The 15,000-nt window shown below is 55.2% G+C and overlaps 2 non-coding genes across 2 annotated transcripts; both read right to left on the bottom strand.

Moving 5' to 3' along the window:
• Positions 1 to 576: 576 nt before the first annotated feature.
• Positions 577 to 730, bottom strand: LOC145655380 (5.8S ribosomal RNA). The gene has a single exon (XR_014121510.1). It is a non-coding gene; the product is annotated as a 5.8S ribosomal RNA (ribosomal RNA).
• Positions 731 to 1,612: 882 nt separating this feature from the next.
• On the bottom strand, positions 1,613 to 3,451 carry LOC145655382 (18S ribosomal RNA). Its single transcript, XR_014121512.1, has one exon. It is a non-coding gene; the product is annotated as an 18S ribosomal RNA (ribosomal RNA).
• Between the last annotated feature and the right edge of the window lie 11,549 nt (positions 3,452 to 15,000).

Genomic DNA, 15,000 nt, shown 5'->3' with positions numbered 1-15,000 from the left:
ACCGCCGGGTTAGGGGACGAGTCCCTTTTCACCCGGGCTAACGAGGACACAGGTCGGGACGTCACGGACGTGCCACGGACAGGTCGGCCCGTAAGGAAAACGCCAGAGGCAGAGCCACCCGAACCCCGACCCCCCCACCCCCCCCACCGGGGGAGGGGGGGGGGGAACGCATGTAACAACAACCTCCCTCCGCTCGCGCACGTAACGGAACAGAACAGACACCTTTCCGTGATCCGCCTGCGCAGGGGGTGAGAAAAGAAGCGAAAACGTGGGCAGCCAAAGCGGAGAGAACCCACCGGCAGCCACGCTCGCTTCTTTCTCGGGCGCAGGGGACCACGTTCCTGGCCAGGCCAGGAGCGGAGCCGAAACGAACCGAAACGAACCGAAGCGGGGGAGGAGAAGCTTGTGCACGGAGAACGGGCACTCAACCGCAGCGAACCCGCCGACCGGATCTCACCGAGACAGCGACCGGGAACCGTCTGCTTTTAGGAAGACGGAGGCCAGGGGGCACCCCCCCACCTACGAACCTCCAACCGCGGTCCCGCCTGAGAAGGCAGGTCCGACAGATAGGAATAGCGACCCTCAGACAGGCGTAGCCCCGGGATGGACCCGGGGCCGCAATGTGCGTTCGAAATGTCGATGATCAATGTGTCCTGCAATTCACATTAGTTCTCGCAGCTGGCTGCGTTCTTCATCGACGCACGAGCCAAGTGATCCACCGCTAAGAGTTGTACTCTTTTATTTCAGGCTCAGTTTAGGTCTTTCACCACGACTACAAAGACAGGTTTAAAAGGTTTCACCAACCGGTCAGGCGCCCCCGTCTGCGAGTGTTGAAACGGGCGCGGGGTTGCGCTTTGCCCACACGCCCCACGTGGCAGACGAGTCAGTCTTTGAACCGCGGCCCTCCGCGCCCGCCCCGTCCGACCCCTCGAAAGGGGTGGAACTCACGTAGCGTGGGCCAAGCCCTAGGTACCTGCCGGGGGTCCCCCTGAGACTCCTTTCTGAGAGAGAGAAGCAGGGGAACCGGCTGCGCCACCCACCACCACCACGCCCCAGGACGCCGGTGGGCGGACGAACACAGGAAGGGCCATGGCCTGCCCCACGAGGAGCAGCGCTCGCAACCCCCCCCGGAAAGTCCGCTCGTCAGCGAGCAAGGGGACGGGGATGAATGACAAGGACAACAAAATAGGAAAACCCCTCGCGGTGGACGGAGGCAGCGGCCGTGCGAGCGAGAGGGAGGGCGCGGGACGGACCCGTACGACCCGCTCGACTCGCAGGCGCTTCTCCTGCCGGCAAGGTGAGGGGAAACCGGCCTTCGCCCGACGAGCGGGGACGCCGAGTTTTTTGAACGACGCGTCTCTCGCGCTGGAACCCAGAGAATACCGGGGCCTGCGGGGGGGGGGTGCTGAAGGACGACGCGGAGGAAGAGGCGGAGGACGAGGAAGGGGTGGGAGGGACTAGGCTCCTCCTTTATGCCTTCTGTCCAGCCTGACCTGCAAGCGACCACGTGTAACAGCAACCCCGAAGACCCTTTCGACCCTGGGCCCCGACGCGGGGGGACGGCGAAGTCGAGGGGGTCGGGAGAGGAGGCACGCCGGACAGCGTTACCCGTTAATGATCCTTTCGCAGGTTCACCTACGAAAACCTTGTTACGACTTTTACTTCCTCTAGATAGTCAAGTTTGATCGACTTCTCGGCGCTCCGCCAAGGCCCGCGAGGAGCCCCGGCGGGGCCGATCCGAGGACCTCACTAAACCATCCGATCGGTAGTAGCGACGGGCGGTGTGTACAAAGGGCAGGGACTTAATCAACGCGAGCTTATGACCCGCGCTTACTGGGAATTCCTCGTTCATGGGGAATAATTGCAATCCCCAGTCCCCATCACGAATGGGGTTCAGCGGATTACCCGCACCTCTCGGTGTAGGGTAGGCACACGCTGATCCAACCATTGTGGCGCGCGTGCAGCCCCGGACATCTAAGGGCATCACAGACCTGTTATTGCTCCATCTCGCGTGGCTGAACGCCACTTGTCCCTCTAAGAAGTTTGACGCCGACCGCGGAGGGCCGCGTAACTATTTAGCATGCCGGAGTCTCGTTCGTTATCGGAATTAACCAGACAAATCGCTCCACCAACTAAGAACGGCCATGCACCACCACCCACAGAATCGAGAAAGAGCTATCAATCTGTCAATCCTTTCCGTGTCCGGGCCGGGTGAGGTTTCCCGTGTTGAGTCAAATTAAGCCGCAGGCTCCACTCCTGGTGGTGCCCTTCCGTCAATTCCTTTAAGTTTCAGCTTTGCAACCATACTCCCCCCGGAACCCACAGACTCGTGGTTTCCCTCACGCTGCCCGGCGGGTCATGGGAATAACGCCGCCGGATCGCGGGTCGGCATAGTTTACGGTCGGAACTACGACGGTATCTGATCGTCTTCGAACCTCCGACTTTCGTTCTTGATTAATGAAAACATTCTTGGCAAATGCTTTCGCTTTCGTCCGTCTTGCGCCGGTCCAAGAATTTCACCTCTAGCGGCGCAATACGAATGCCCCCGGCCGTCCCTCTTAATCATGGCCCTGGTTCAGGAAACCCACAAAATAGAACCGGAGTCCTATTCCATTATTCCTAGCTCAGGTATTCAGGCGAGAAGCGGGCCCGCTTTGAACACTCTAATTTTTTCAAAGTAAACGCTCCGAGCCCCGTCCGGACACCCAGCCAAGGGCATCCGGGGGGCACCGGGAGACAGGGTCTGAGACAGGCGGTGGCACGCCTCGCGGCGGACCGCCAGCCCACTCCCGACATCCAACTACGAGCTTTTTAACTGCAGCAACTTTAATATACGCTATTGGAGCTGGAATTACCGCGGCTGCTGGCACCAGACTTGCCCTCCAATGGGTCCTCACCCATGGGTTTAGGATACGCTCATTCCGATTACAGGGCCTCGAAAGAGACCTGTATCGTTATTTTTCGTCACTACCTCCCCGTGTCGGGAATGGGTAATTTGCGCGCCTGCTGCCTTCCTTGGATGTGGTAGCCGTTTCTCAGGCTCCCTCTCCGGAATCGAACCCTGATTCCCCGTTACCCGTGGTCACCATGGTAGCCGACTATGGTACCATCGAAAGTTGATAGGGCAGACATTCGAATGAGACGTCGCCGCCGCGGAGGGCGCGCGATCGGCCCGAGGTTATCTAGAGTCACCAAAGCGGCCGGGGGGCCCGAGCCCCCCGGATGGGTTTTGGGTCTGATAAATGCACGCATCCCCCGAAGGGTCAGCGCTCGTTTGCATGTATTAGCTCTAGAATTACCACAGTTATCCGAGTAACGTGTGGAGCGATCAAAGGAACCATAACTGATTTAATGAGCCATTCGCAGTTTCACTGTACCGGCCGTGTGCACTTAGACCTGCATGGCTTAATCTTTGAGACAAGCATATGTTACTGGCAGGATCAACCAGGTAGTTTGCACCGTGGTCTGGGATGAACCACGAGTGACATCCGCCTCCCCTTCCGGGGGCTAGGAAGCAGCGGGTTGTAAGTGCGTGCGCCGTCAGGTCCAGACGCCATACAGGGCTACCCAGGACAGCTTCCGCGGCCAGTGTAAACGTGCTCGCGCACCGCCCTCTGGCCTTCGGACGCCGACCTCTCACCTTGATGCAAAGCTGTCCCATCCGGTCATGCCCGCACCGTACCCCGTCCACCTCCTCCGGAGGTGCGGACGGCCGACTCCAGGTGCTTTCGGCGTTCCCTCTCTTCACGCCGTTTTGATTTTCGTTGGCCGCTGGTGGGGGGACAAGGGAAAGACCTCGTCGAATTCCCTCCCCCCTAGCCTCGCTCAACCTACGTTTCGTGATGTAACCAAGAAGAGTGATTCGTGGGCCCAGGTAGGTTTGAAGAGGAGGCCAACAAAGCAGGGCACTCCCTTCCTCCCAAACCACAGACACCAGTATAGGACAACTGAGTAGACAGACTGGCCGTCTGAGTCTCCCCCAGAGAGTTCTGGGATGGGTTACAAATAACCCCCACCCCCCATCAGAGGCTTGACCCGCTAGAACCAGGGAGGATCTGTCAAAACCGCTCTCCACATCAGAAGTTCTGGATCAGCCGGGGCTGGTCGGCAGACGTCCACCTAAGGCCGTGGCCTAACCCCGTGTGGGGGATAGCGCTCGCACCCGTACACGTGGACACCCGCTCGTCAAATGGCTGGCTCCTCACTTACCGTAGGGGGAATGGTTTGCCTACCCCTGGCGGGTCTGGTACTCCACTCTACCAAACAAGGAAGCAACACACCAATAGACCCCTGCAACACCGGGCAGCTTTGGGCAGTGTCACTACACTCCTCCTTGTTCTTCACGTTCCTTCCGTGGTGATTTTTTTTTTTTTTTCGTGGCCATTGCCGTGCATGGCTTCCCCATCGCTTTGCATGCTCTCCATTGCCTCGTGCTGCTTCACCATTGGTCTCACCTGGAGACCGAAGCCGCTCTCCCAGTAACCCGATGGTACCTGGCCAGAAAACCCCGTGCCCGATTTCATCTAGGACAAGGGCCAAACCACAGACCGTGCCCGTCCAGGGTCAACCCCTGGTCGGACAGGCCTGGTGGGTCGATACCATGGATGTGGCAGGCCGACGAGAATCCACTGGTACATTTACAAACACGCCCACCCTGGTGGCATGGCTGTACGACCCATCGTCGAAGCACGCTGCGGCGGACTGAGCCATTGGATCCAGTTGCCTGGGCGTACACTCAGCCCAACAGACGCACTCGGGTCGGGGAGAGCAAAGCAGACTGTGTGCCTGGATGTGCCCACTTCCATAGGGGAATCGGCATGATGGTTCACTTAACCCGAGGAGGGCTCCCCTCGCGGGATAAGCACCCCCCTCGGGGGATGGGGGGGGGGGGGGGGCATCCAGAGCACACCACTTTCCGGTAGGGGACAGGCGTTTGATCATGTGTCCGAGGGAGAGCTCCCCTTGCCGGCCGAACACCCCTCGGACTCCCCTTGGGCTTCCAGAGAACGCCACTGGATGAATTTAGTGCTTGGACCCCATTGATTCTCTTTGCTCTCCCATATACCCGACGGGACCTATTTGCAAAACCCCGTGCCAACCAGACCTCCAGGAAGGGGGCTGGCGGCTAACCATGCCCAGCAGGGTGCACCCTGGTCGGACACTTTGGGAGGGTCGAGAGCCTGGAAGTGCCACCCGGGGGAGTAATTCTGATTTCCGTTTTAATGCACTCAGGGACAGCCCGAGGACCTCTGTAGTGCACCTGAGGCGGACTGAGCCGTCGGGTCCAGGGGTCTGGAGTTCGGAACCTCCAGGGTTCACCTGGCTGTTCTCTTAGCCCGGCAGGGTGCACCCTGGTCGGACACTTCGGGAGGGTCGAGAGCCTGGATGTGCCACCCCGACGAGTAATGAGTTTTCCCTTCGTATCTCTTCCGGACCAGGTCCGATTCGCACGAAACTCGCTGGGCATGGCCAGGAGCGCCCCCTGCTGCCCACGCCACCGTCCCCGCGCTTCTACTCCCGAGGGCCGAGGAGACAGCGAAGCGTGGGTCGGGTCGCCTGCTTCCAGGGTCTCCCTGGTACTCTCCAGTCTCCCGAGTCCATCGGGTCCGACCTCGTATTTTTAGCCCAGACGGGGAATGAGAAAGGGGCCCCCGACCGCCCGAGGGCGGGCGCTCGCTTCTCAGCCTAGGAACGTCCGATTCCCACGAAACTTTTACGCCAGACGTTCCTGGCAGCGAGCGCGTTCAAAGGTGACCCGCGCTGCTTCTCTCCTCCCAAGGGCCGAAGAGATATTCGTCTTCAAACCCGACCGGCCCTGTGTTTGCCGCCCCGGCGGTTTTAAAAAATCATAGCGTAAAAACGGTGGGTGCGCTTCGCCTGCCGCTTGGACAGCGTTAAACGGCAGCCCCGGCTCTTTCCAAAGGGCCCTCAACCGACTTTCTGCTCCCAAGGAGCCCAGAGATATGAAACCGATAAATCAAAACCCCGTGCCAACCAGACCTCCAGGAAGGGGGCTGGCGGCTAACCATGCCCGGCAGGGTGCACCCTGGTCGGACGCTTTGGGAGGGTCGAGAGCCTGGATGTGCCACCCCGACGAGTAATGAGTTTTCCCTTCGTATCTCTTCCGGACCAGGTCCGATTCGCACGAAACTCGCTGGGCATGGCCAGGAGCGCCCCCTGCTGCCCACGCCACCGTCCCCGCGCTTCTACTCCCGAGGGCCGAGGAGACAGCGAAGCGTGGGTCGGGTCGCCTGCTTCCAGGGTCTCCCTGGTACTCTCCAGTCTCCCGAGTCCATCGGGTCCGACCTCGTATTTTTAGCCCAGACGGGGAATGAGAAAGGGGCCCCCGACCGCCCGAGGGCGGGCGCTCGCTTCTCAGCCTAGGAACGTCCGATTCCCACGAAACTTTTACGCCAGACGTTCCTGGCAGCGAGCGCGTTCAAAGGTGACCCGCGCTGCTTCTCTCCTCCCAAGGGCCGAAGAGATATTCGTCTTCAAACCCGACCGGCCCTGTGTTTGCCGCCCCGGCGGTTTTAAAAAATCATAGCGTAAAAACGGTGGGTGCGCTTCGCCTGCCGCTTGGACAGCGTTAAACGGCAGCCCCGGCTCTTTCCAAAGGGCCCTCAACCGACTTTCTGCTCCCAAGGAGCCCAGAGATATGAAACCGATAAATCAAAACCCCGTGCCAACCAGACCTCCAGGAAGGGGGCTGGCGGCTAACCATGCCCGGCAGGGTGCACCCTGGTCGGACGCTTTGGGAGGGTCGAGAGCCTGGATGTGCCACCCCGACGAGTAATGAGTTTTCCCTTCGTATCTCTTCCGGACCAGGTCCGATTCGCACGAAACTCGCTGGGCATGGCCAGGAGCGCCCCCTGCTGCCCACGCCACCGTCCCCGCGCTTCTACTCCCGAGGGCCGAGGAGACAGCGAAGCGTGGGTCGGGTCGCCTGCTTCCAGGGTCTCCCTGGTACTCTCCAGTCTCCCGAGTCCATCGGGTCCGACCTCGTATTTTTAGCCCAGACGGGGAATGAGAAAGGGGCCCCCGACCGCCCGAGGGCGGGCGCTCGCTTCTCAGCCTAGGAACGTCCGATTCCCACGAAACTTTTACGCCAGACGTTCCTGGCAGCGAGCGCGTTCAAAGGTGACCCGCGCTGCTTCTCTCCTCCCAAGGGCCGAAGAGATATTCGTCTTCAAACCCGACCGGCCCTGTGTTTGCCGCCCCGGCGGTTTTAAAAAATCATAGCGTAAAAACGGTGGGTGCGCTTCGCCTGCCGCTTGGACAGCGTTAAACGGCAGCCCCGGCTCTTTCCAAAGGGCCCTCAACCGACTTTCTGCTCCCAAGGAGCCCAGAGATATGAAACCGAAAAATCAAAACCCCGTGCCAACCAGACCTCCAGGAAGGGGGCTGGCGGCTAACCATGCCCGGCAGGGTGCACCCTGGTCGGACGCTTTGGGAGGGTCGAGAGCCTGGATGTGCCACCCCGACGAGTAATGAGTTTTCCCTTCGTATCTCTTCCGGACCAGGTCCGATTCGCACGAAACTCGCTGGGCATGGCCAGGAGCGCCCCCTGCTGCCCACGCCACCGTCCCCGCGCTTCTACTCCCGAGGGCCGAGGAGACAGCGAAGCGTGGGTCGGGTCGCCTGCTTCCAGGGTCTCCCTGGTACTCTCCAGTCTCCCGAGTCCATCGGGTCTGACCTCGTATTTTTAGCCCAGACGGGGAATGAGAAAGGGGCCCCCGACCGCCCGAGGGCGGGCGCTCGCTTCTCAGCCTAGGAACGTCCGATTCCCACGAAACTTTTACGCCAGACGTTCCTGGCAGCGAGCGCGTTCAAAGGTGACCCGCGCTGCTTCTCTCCTCCCAAGGGCCGAAGAGATATTCGTCTTCAAACCCGACCGGCCCTGTGTTTGCCGCCCCGGCGGTTTTAAAAAATCATAGCGTAAAAACGGTGGGTGCGCTTCGCCTGCCGCTTGGACAGCGTTAAACGGCAGCCCCGGCTCTTTCCAAAGGGCCCTCAACCGACTTTCTGCTCCCAAGGAGCCCAGAGATATGAAACCGAAAAATCAAAACCCCGTGCCAACCAGACCTCCAGGAAGGGGGCTGGCGGCTAACCATGCCCGGCAGGGTGCACCCTGGTCGGACGCTTTGGGAGGGTCGAGAGCCTGGATGTGCCACCCCGACGAGTAATGAGTTTTCCCTTCGTATCTCTTCCGGACCAGGTCCGATTCGCACGAAACTCGCTGGGCATGGCCAGGAGCGCCCCCTGCTGCCCACGCCACCGTCCCCGCGCTTCTACTCCCGAGGGCCGAGGAGACAGCGAAGCGTGGGTCGGGTCGCCTGCTTCCAGGGTCTCCCTGGTACTCTCCAGTCTCCCGAGTCCATCGGGTCTGACCTCGTATTTTTAGCCCAGACGGGGAATGAGAAAGGGGCCCCCGACCGCCCGAGGGCGGGCGCTCGCTTCTCAGCCTAGGAACGTCCGATTCCCACGAAACTTTTACGCCAGACGTTCCTGGCAGCGAGCGCGTTCAAAGGTGACCCGCGCTGCTTCTCTCCTCCCAAGGGCCGAAGAGATATTCGTCTTCAAACCCGACCGGCCCTGTGTTTGCCGCCCCGGCGGTTTTAAAAAATCATAGCGTAAAAACGGTGGGTGCGCTTCGCCTGCCGCTTGGACAGCGTTAAACGGCAGCCCCGGCTCTTTCCAAAGGGCCCTCAACCGACTTTCTGCTCCCAAGGAGCCCAGAGATATGAAACCGAAAAATCAAAACCCCGTGCCAACCAGACCTCCAGGAAGGGGGCTGGCGGCTAACCATGCCCGGCAGGGTGCACCCTGGTCGGACGCTTTGGGAGGGTCGAGAGCCTGGATGTGCCACCCCGACGAGTAATGAGTTTTCCCTTCGTATCTCTTCCGGACCAGGTCCGATTCGCACGAAACTCGCTGGGCATGGCCAGGAGCGCCCCCTGCTGCCCAGGCCTGGCTCTGGGCCTGGGCACACTTCATTCACTTTGTACCTTTAAATCATACTACTACTACCACCAGACTTCCAGGCCCAAGAGGTCAAACACAGTCATGCCCAGCAAAGTAGCTCTGGGCCTGGGCACACTTCATTCACTTTGTACCTTTAAATCATACTACTACTACCACCAGACTTCCAGGCCCAAGAGGTCAAACACATTCATGCCCAGCAAAGTAGCTCTGGGCCTGGGCACACTTCAATCACTTTGTGCCTTTAAATCATACTACTACTACCAGACTTCCAGGCCCAAGAGGTCAAACACAGTCATGCCCAGCAAAGTAGCTCTGGGCCTGGGCACACTTCATTCACTTTGTGCCTTTAAATCATACTACTACTACCACCAGAATTCCAGGGCCAAGAGGTCACACAGTCATACACAGCAAAGTAGCTCTGGGCCTGGGCACACTTCAAGAAGTTTGACCCTTTATATAAGCCTAGAAATAGACTTCCAGGGCCAAGAGGTCAACCACAGTCATGCACAGCAAAGTAGCTCTGGGCCTGGGCACACTTCAATCACTTTGTGCCTTTAAATCATACTACTACTACCACCAGACTTCCAGGCCCAAGAGTTCAAACACATTCATGCCCAGCAAAGTAGCTCTGGGCCTGGGCACACTTCAAGATGTTTGACCCTTTATATAAGCCTAGAAATAGACTTCCAGAGCCAAGAGGTCAAACACAGTCATGCCCAGCAAAGTAGCTCTGGGCCTGGGCACACTTCAATCACTTTGTGCCTTTAAATCATACTACTACTACTACCAGACTTCCAGACCCAAGAGGTCAAACACAGTCATGCCCAGCAAAGTAGCTCTGGGCCTGGGCACACTTCAAGAAGTTTGACCCTTTATATAAGCCTAGAAATAGACTTCCAGGCCCAAGAGTTCAAACACATTCATGCCCAGCAAAGTAGCTCTGGGCCTGGGCACACTTCAATCACTTTGTGCCTTTAAATCATACTACTACTACCAGACTTCCAGGCCCCAGAGGTCAAACACAGTCATGCCCAGCAAAGTAGCTCTGGGCCTGGGCACACTTCAAGAAGTTTGACCCTTTATATAAGCCTAGAAATAGACTTCCAGGCCCAAGAGGTCAAACACAGTCATGCCCAGCAAAGTAGCTCTGGGCCTGGGCACACTTCATTCACTTTGTACCTTTAAATCATACTACTACTACTACTACTACTACTACTACCAGACTTCCAGGCCCAAGAGGTCAAACACAGTCATGCCCAGCAAAGTAGCTCTGGGCCTGGGCACACTTCAATCACTTTGTGCCTTTAAATCATACTACTACTACCACCAGACTTCCAGGGCCAAGAGGTCACACAGTCATGCACAGCAAAGTAGCTCTGGGCCTGGGCACACTTCAAGAAGTTTGACCATTTATATAAGCCTAGAAATAGACTTCCAGGCCCAAGAGGTCAAACACAGTCATGCACAGCAAAGTAGCTCTGGGCCTGGGCTCACTTCATTCACTTTGTACCTTTAAATCATACTACTACTACCAGACTTCCAGGCCCAAGAGTTCAAACACATTCATGCCCAGCAAAGTAGCTCTGGGCCTGGGCACACTTCAATCACTTTGTGCCTTTAAATCATACTACTACTACCAGACTTCCAGGCCCAAGAGGTCAAACACAGTCATGCCCAGCAAAGTAGCTCTGGGCCTGGGCACACTTCATTCACTTTGTGCCTTTAAATCATACTACTACTACCACCAGAATTCCAGGGCCAAGAGGTCACACAGTCATACACAGCAAAGTAGCTCTGGGCCTGGGCACACTTCAAGAAGTTTGACCCTTTATATAAGCCTAGAAATAGACTTCCAGAGCCAAGAGGTCAAACACAGTCATGCACAGCAAAGTAGCTCTGGGCCTGGGCACACTTCAATCACTTTGTGCCTTTAAATCATACTACTACTACTACTACCAGACTTCCAGACCCAAGAGGTCAAACACAGTCATGCCCAGCAAAGTAGCTCTGGGCCTGGGCACACTTCAAGAAGTTTGACCCTTTATATAAGCCTAGAAATAGACTTCCAGGCCCAAGAGGTCAAACACAGTCATGCCCAGCAAAGTAGCTCTGGGCCTGGGCACACTTCATTCACTTTGTACCTTTAAATCATACTACTACTACTACTACTACTACTACTACTACTACTACTACCAGACTTCCAGGCCCAAGACGTCAAACACAGTCATGCCCAGCAAAGTAGCTCTGGGCCTGGGCACACTTCATTCACTTTGTGCCTTTAAATCATACTACTACTACTACCACCAGAATTCCAGGGCCAAGAGGTCACACAGTCATACACAGCAAAGTAGCTCTGGGCCTGGGCACACTTCAAGAAGTTTGACCCTTTATATAAGCCTAGAAATAGACTTCCAGAGCCAAGAGGTCAAACACAGTCATGCACAGCAAAGTAGCTCTGGGCCTGGGCACACTTCATTCACTTTGTGCCTTTAAATCATACTACTACTACCAGACTTCCAGGCCCAAGAGTTCAAACACATTCATGCCCAGCAAAGTAGCTCTGGGCCTGGGCACACTTCATTCACTTTGTACCTTTAAATCATACTACTACTACCACCAGACTTCCAGGCCCAAGAGGTCAAACACATTCATGCCCAGCAAAGTAGCTCTGGGCCTGGGCACACTTCAATCACTTTGTGCCTTTAAATCATACTACTACTACCAGACTTCCAGGCCCAAGAGGTCAAACACAGTCATGCCCAGCAAAGTAGCTCTGGGCCTGGGCACACTTCATTCACTTTGTGCCTTTAAATCATACTACTACTACCACCAGAATTCCAGGGCCAAGAGGTCACACAGTCATACACAGCAAAGTAGCTCTGGGCCTGGGCACACTTCAAGAAGTTTGACCCTTTATATAAGCCTAGAAATAGACTTCCAGGGCCAAGAGGTCAACCACAGTCATGCACAGCAAAGTAGCTCTGGGCCTGGGCACACTTCAATCACTTTGTGCCTTTAAATCATACTACTACTACCACCAGACTTCCAGGCCCAAGAGTTCAAACACATTCATGCCCAGCAAAGTAGCTCTGGGCCTGGGCACACTTCAAGATGTTTGACCCTTTATATAAGCCTAGAAATAGACTTCCAGAGCCAAGAGGTCAAACACAGTCATGCCCAGCAAAGTAGCTCTGGGCCTGGGCACACTTCAATCACTTTGTGCCTTTAAATCATACTACTACTACCACCAGACTTCCAGGCCCAAGAGTTCAAACACATTCATGCCCAGCAAAGTAGCTCTGGGCCTGGGCACACTTCAAGATGTTTGACCCTTTATATAAGCCTAGAAATAGACTTCCAGAGCCAAGAGGTCAAACACAGTCATGCCCAGCAAAGTAGCTCTGGGCCTGGGCACACTTCAATCACTTTGTGCCTTTAAATCATACTACTACTACTACCAGACTTCCAGACCCAAGAGGTCAAACACAGTCATGCCCAGCAAAGTAGCTCTGGGCCTGGGCACACTTCAAGAAGTTTGACCCTTTATATAAGCCTAGAAATAGACTTCCAGGCCCAAGAGGTCAAACACAGTCATGCCCAGCAAAGTAGCTCTGGGCCTGGGCACACTTCAAGATGTTTGACCCTTTATATAAGCCTAGAAATAGACTTCCAGGCCCAAGAGTTCAAACACAGTCATGCACAGCAAAGTAGCTCTGGGCCTGGGCACACTTCATTCACTTTGTACCTTTAAATCATACTACTACTACCACCAGACTTCCAGGCCCAAGAGGTCAAACACATTCATGCCCAGCAAAGTAGCTCTGGGCCTGGGCACACTTCAATCACTTTGTGCCTTTAAATCATACTACTACTACCAGACTTCCAGGCCCAAGAGGTGAAACACAGTCATGCCCAGCAAAGTAGCTCTGGGCCTGGGCACACTTCAAGAAGTTTGACCCTTTATATAAGCCTAGAAATAGACTTCCAGAGCCAAGAGGTCAAACACAGTCATGCCCAGCAAAGTAGCTCTGGGCCTGGGCACACTTCAATCACTTTGTGCCTTTAAATCATACTACTACTACTACCAGACTTCCAGACCCAAGAGGTCAAACACAGTCATGCCCAGCAAAGTAGCTCTGGGCCTGGGCACACTTCAAGAAGTTTGACCCTTTATATAAGCCTAGAAATAGACTTCCAGGCCCAAGAGGTCAAACACAGTCATGCCCAGCAAAGTAGCTCTGGGCCTGGGCACACTTCATTCACTTTGTACCTTTAAATCATACTACTACTACCAGACTTCCAGGCCCAAGACGTCAAACACAGTCATGCCCAGCAAAGTAGCTCTGGGCCTGGGCACACTTCATTCACTTTGTACCTTTAAATCATACTACTACTACCAGACTTCCAGGCCCAAGAGGTCAAACACAGTCATGCCCAGCAAAGTAGCTCTGGGCCTGGGCACACTTCAATCACTTTGTGCCTTTAAATCATACTACTACTACCACCAGACTTCCAGGGCCAAGAGGTCAACCACAGTCATGCACAGCAAAGTAGCTCTGGGCCTGGGCACACTTCAATCACTTTGTGCCTTTAAATCATACTACTACTACCACCAGACTTCCAGGCCCAAGAGTTCAAACACATTCATGCCCAGCAAAGTAGCTCTGGGCCTGGGCACACTTCAAGAAGTTTGACCCTTTATATAAGCCTAGAAATAGACTTCCAGAGCCAAGAGGTCAAACACAGTCATGCACAGCAAAGTAGCTCTGGGCCTGGGCACACTTCAATCAATTTGTGCCTTTAAATCATACTACTACTACCAGACTTCCAGGCCCAAGAGGTCAAACACAGTCATGCCCAGCAAAGTAGCTCTGGGCCTGGGCACACTTCAAGAAGTTTGACCCTTTATATAAGCCTAGAAATAGACTTCCAGGCCCAAGAGGTCAAACACAGTCATGCCCAGCAAAGTAGCTCTGGGCCTGGGCACACTTCAAGATGTTTGACCCTTTATATAAGCCTAGAAATAGACTTCCAGGCCCAAGAGTTCAAACACAGTCATGCACAGCAAAGTAGCTCTGGGCCTGGGCACACTTCATTCACTTTGTACCTTTAAATCATACTACTACTACCACCAGACTTCCAGGCCCAAGAGGTCAAACACATTCATGCCCAGCAAAGTAGCTCTGGGCCTGGGCACACTTCAATCACTTTGTGCCTTTAAATCATACTACTACTACCAGACTTCCAGGCCCAAGAGGTGAAACACAGTCATGCCCAGCAAAGTAGCTCTGGGCCTGGGCACACTTCAAGAAGTTTGACCCTTTATATAAGCCTAGAAATAGACTTCCAGAGCCAAGAGGTCAAACACAGTCATGCCCAGCAAAGTAGCTCTGGGCCTGGGCACACTTCAATCACTTTGTGCCTTTAAATCATACTACTACTACTACCAGACTTCCAGACCCAAGAGGTCAAACACAGTCATGCCCAGCAAAGTAGCTCTGGGCCTGGGCACACTTCAAGAAGTTTGACCCTTTATATAAGCCTAGAAATAGACTTCCAGGCCCAAGAGGTCAAACACAGTCATGCCCAGCAAAGTAGCTCTGGGCCTGGGCACACTTCATTCACTTTGTACCTTTAAATCATACTACTACTACCAGACTTCCAGGCCCAAGACGTCAAACACAGTCATGCCCAGCAAAGTAGCTCTGGGCCTGGGCACACTTCATTCACTTTGTACCTTTAAATCATACTACTACTACCACCAGACTTCCAGGCCCAAGAGTTCAAACACATTCATGCCCAGCAAAGTAGCTCTGGGCCTGGGCACACTTCAAGAAGTTTGACCCTTTATATAAGCCTAGAAATAGACTTCCAGAGCCAAGAGGTCAAACACAGTCATGCACAGCAAAGTAGCTCTGGGCCTGGGCACACTTCAATCAATTTGTGCCTTTAAATCATACTACTACTACTACCAGACTTCCAGGCCCAAGAGGTCAAACACAGTCATGCCCAGCA

Source organism: Electrophorus electricus, unplaced genomic scaffold (assembly GCF_041902795.1).
Source record: "Electrophorus electricus isolate QZ-2024a unplaced genomic scaffold, ASM4190279v1 Scaffold247, whole genome shotgun sequence".
Classification (NCBI taxonomy): domain Eukaryota; kingdom Metazoa; phylum Chordata; class Actinopteri; order Gymnotiformes; family Gymnotidae; genus Electrophorus; species Electrophorus electricus.
The sequence above is the reverse complement of the archived record's forward strand: the minus strand, read 5'-3'. Positions and strand labels throughout refer to the sequence as shown.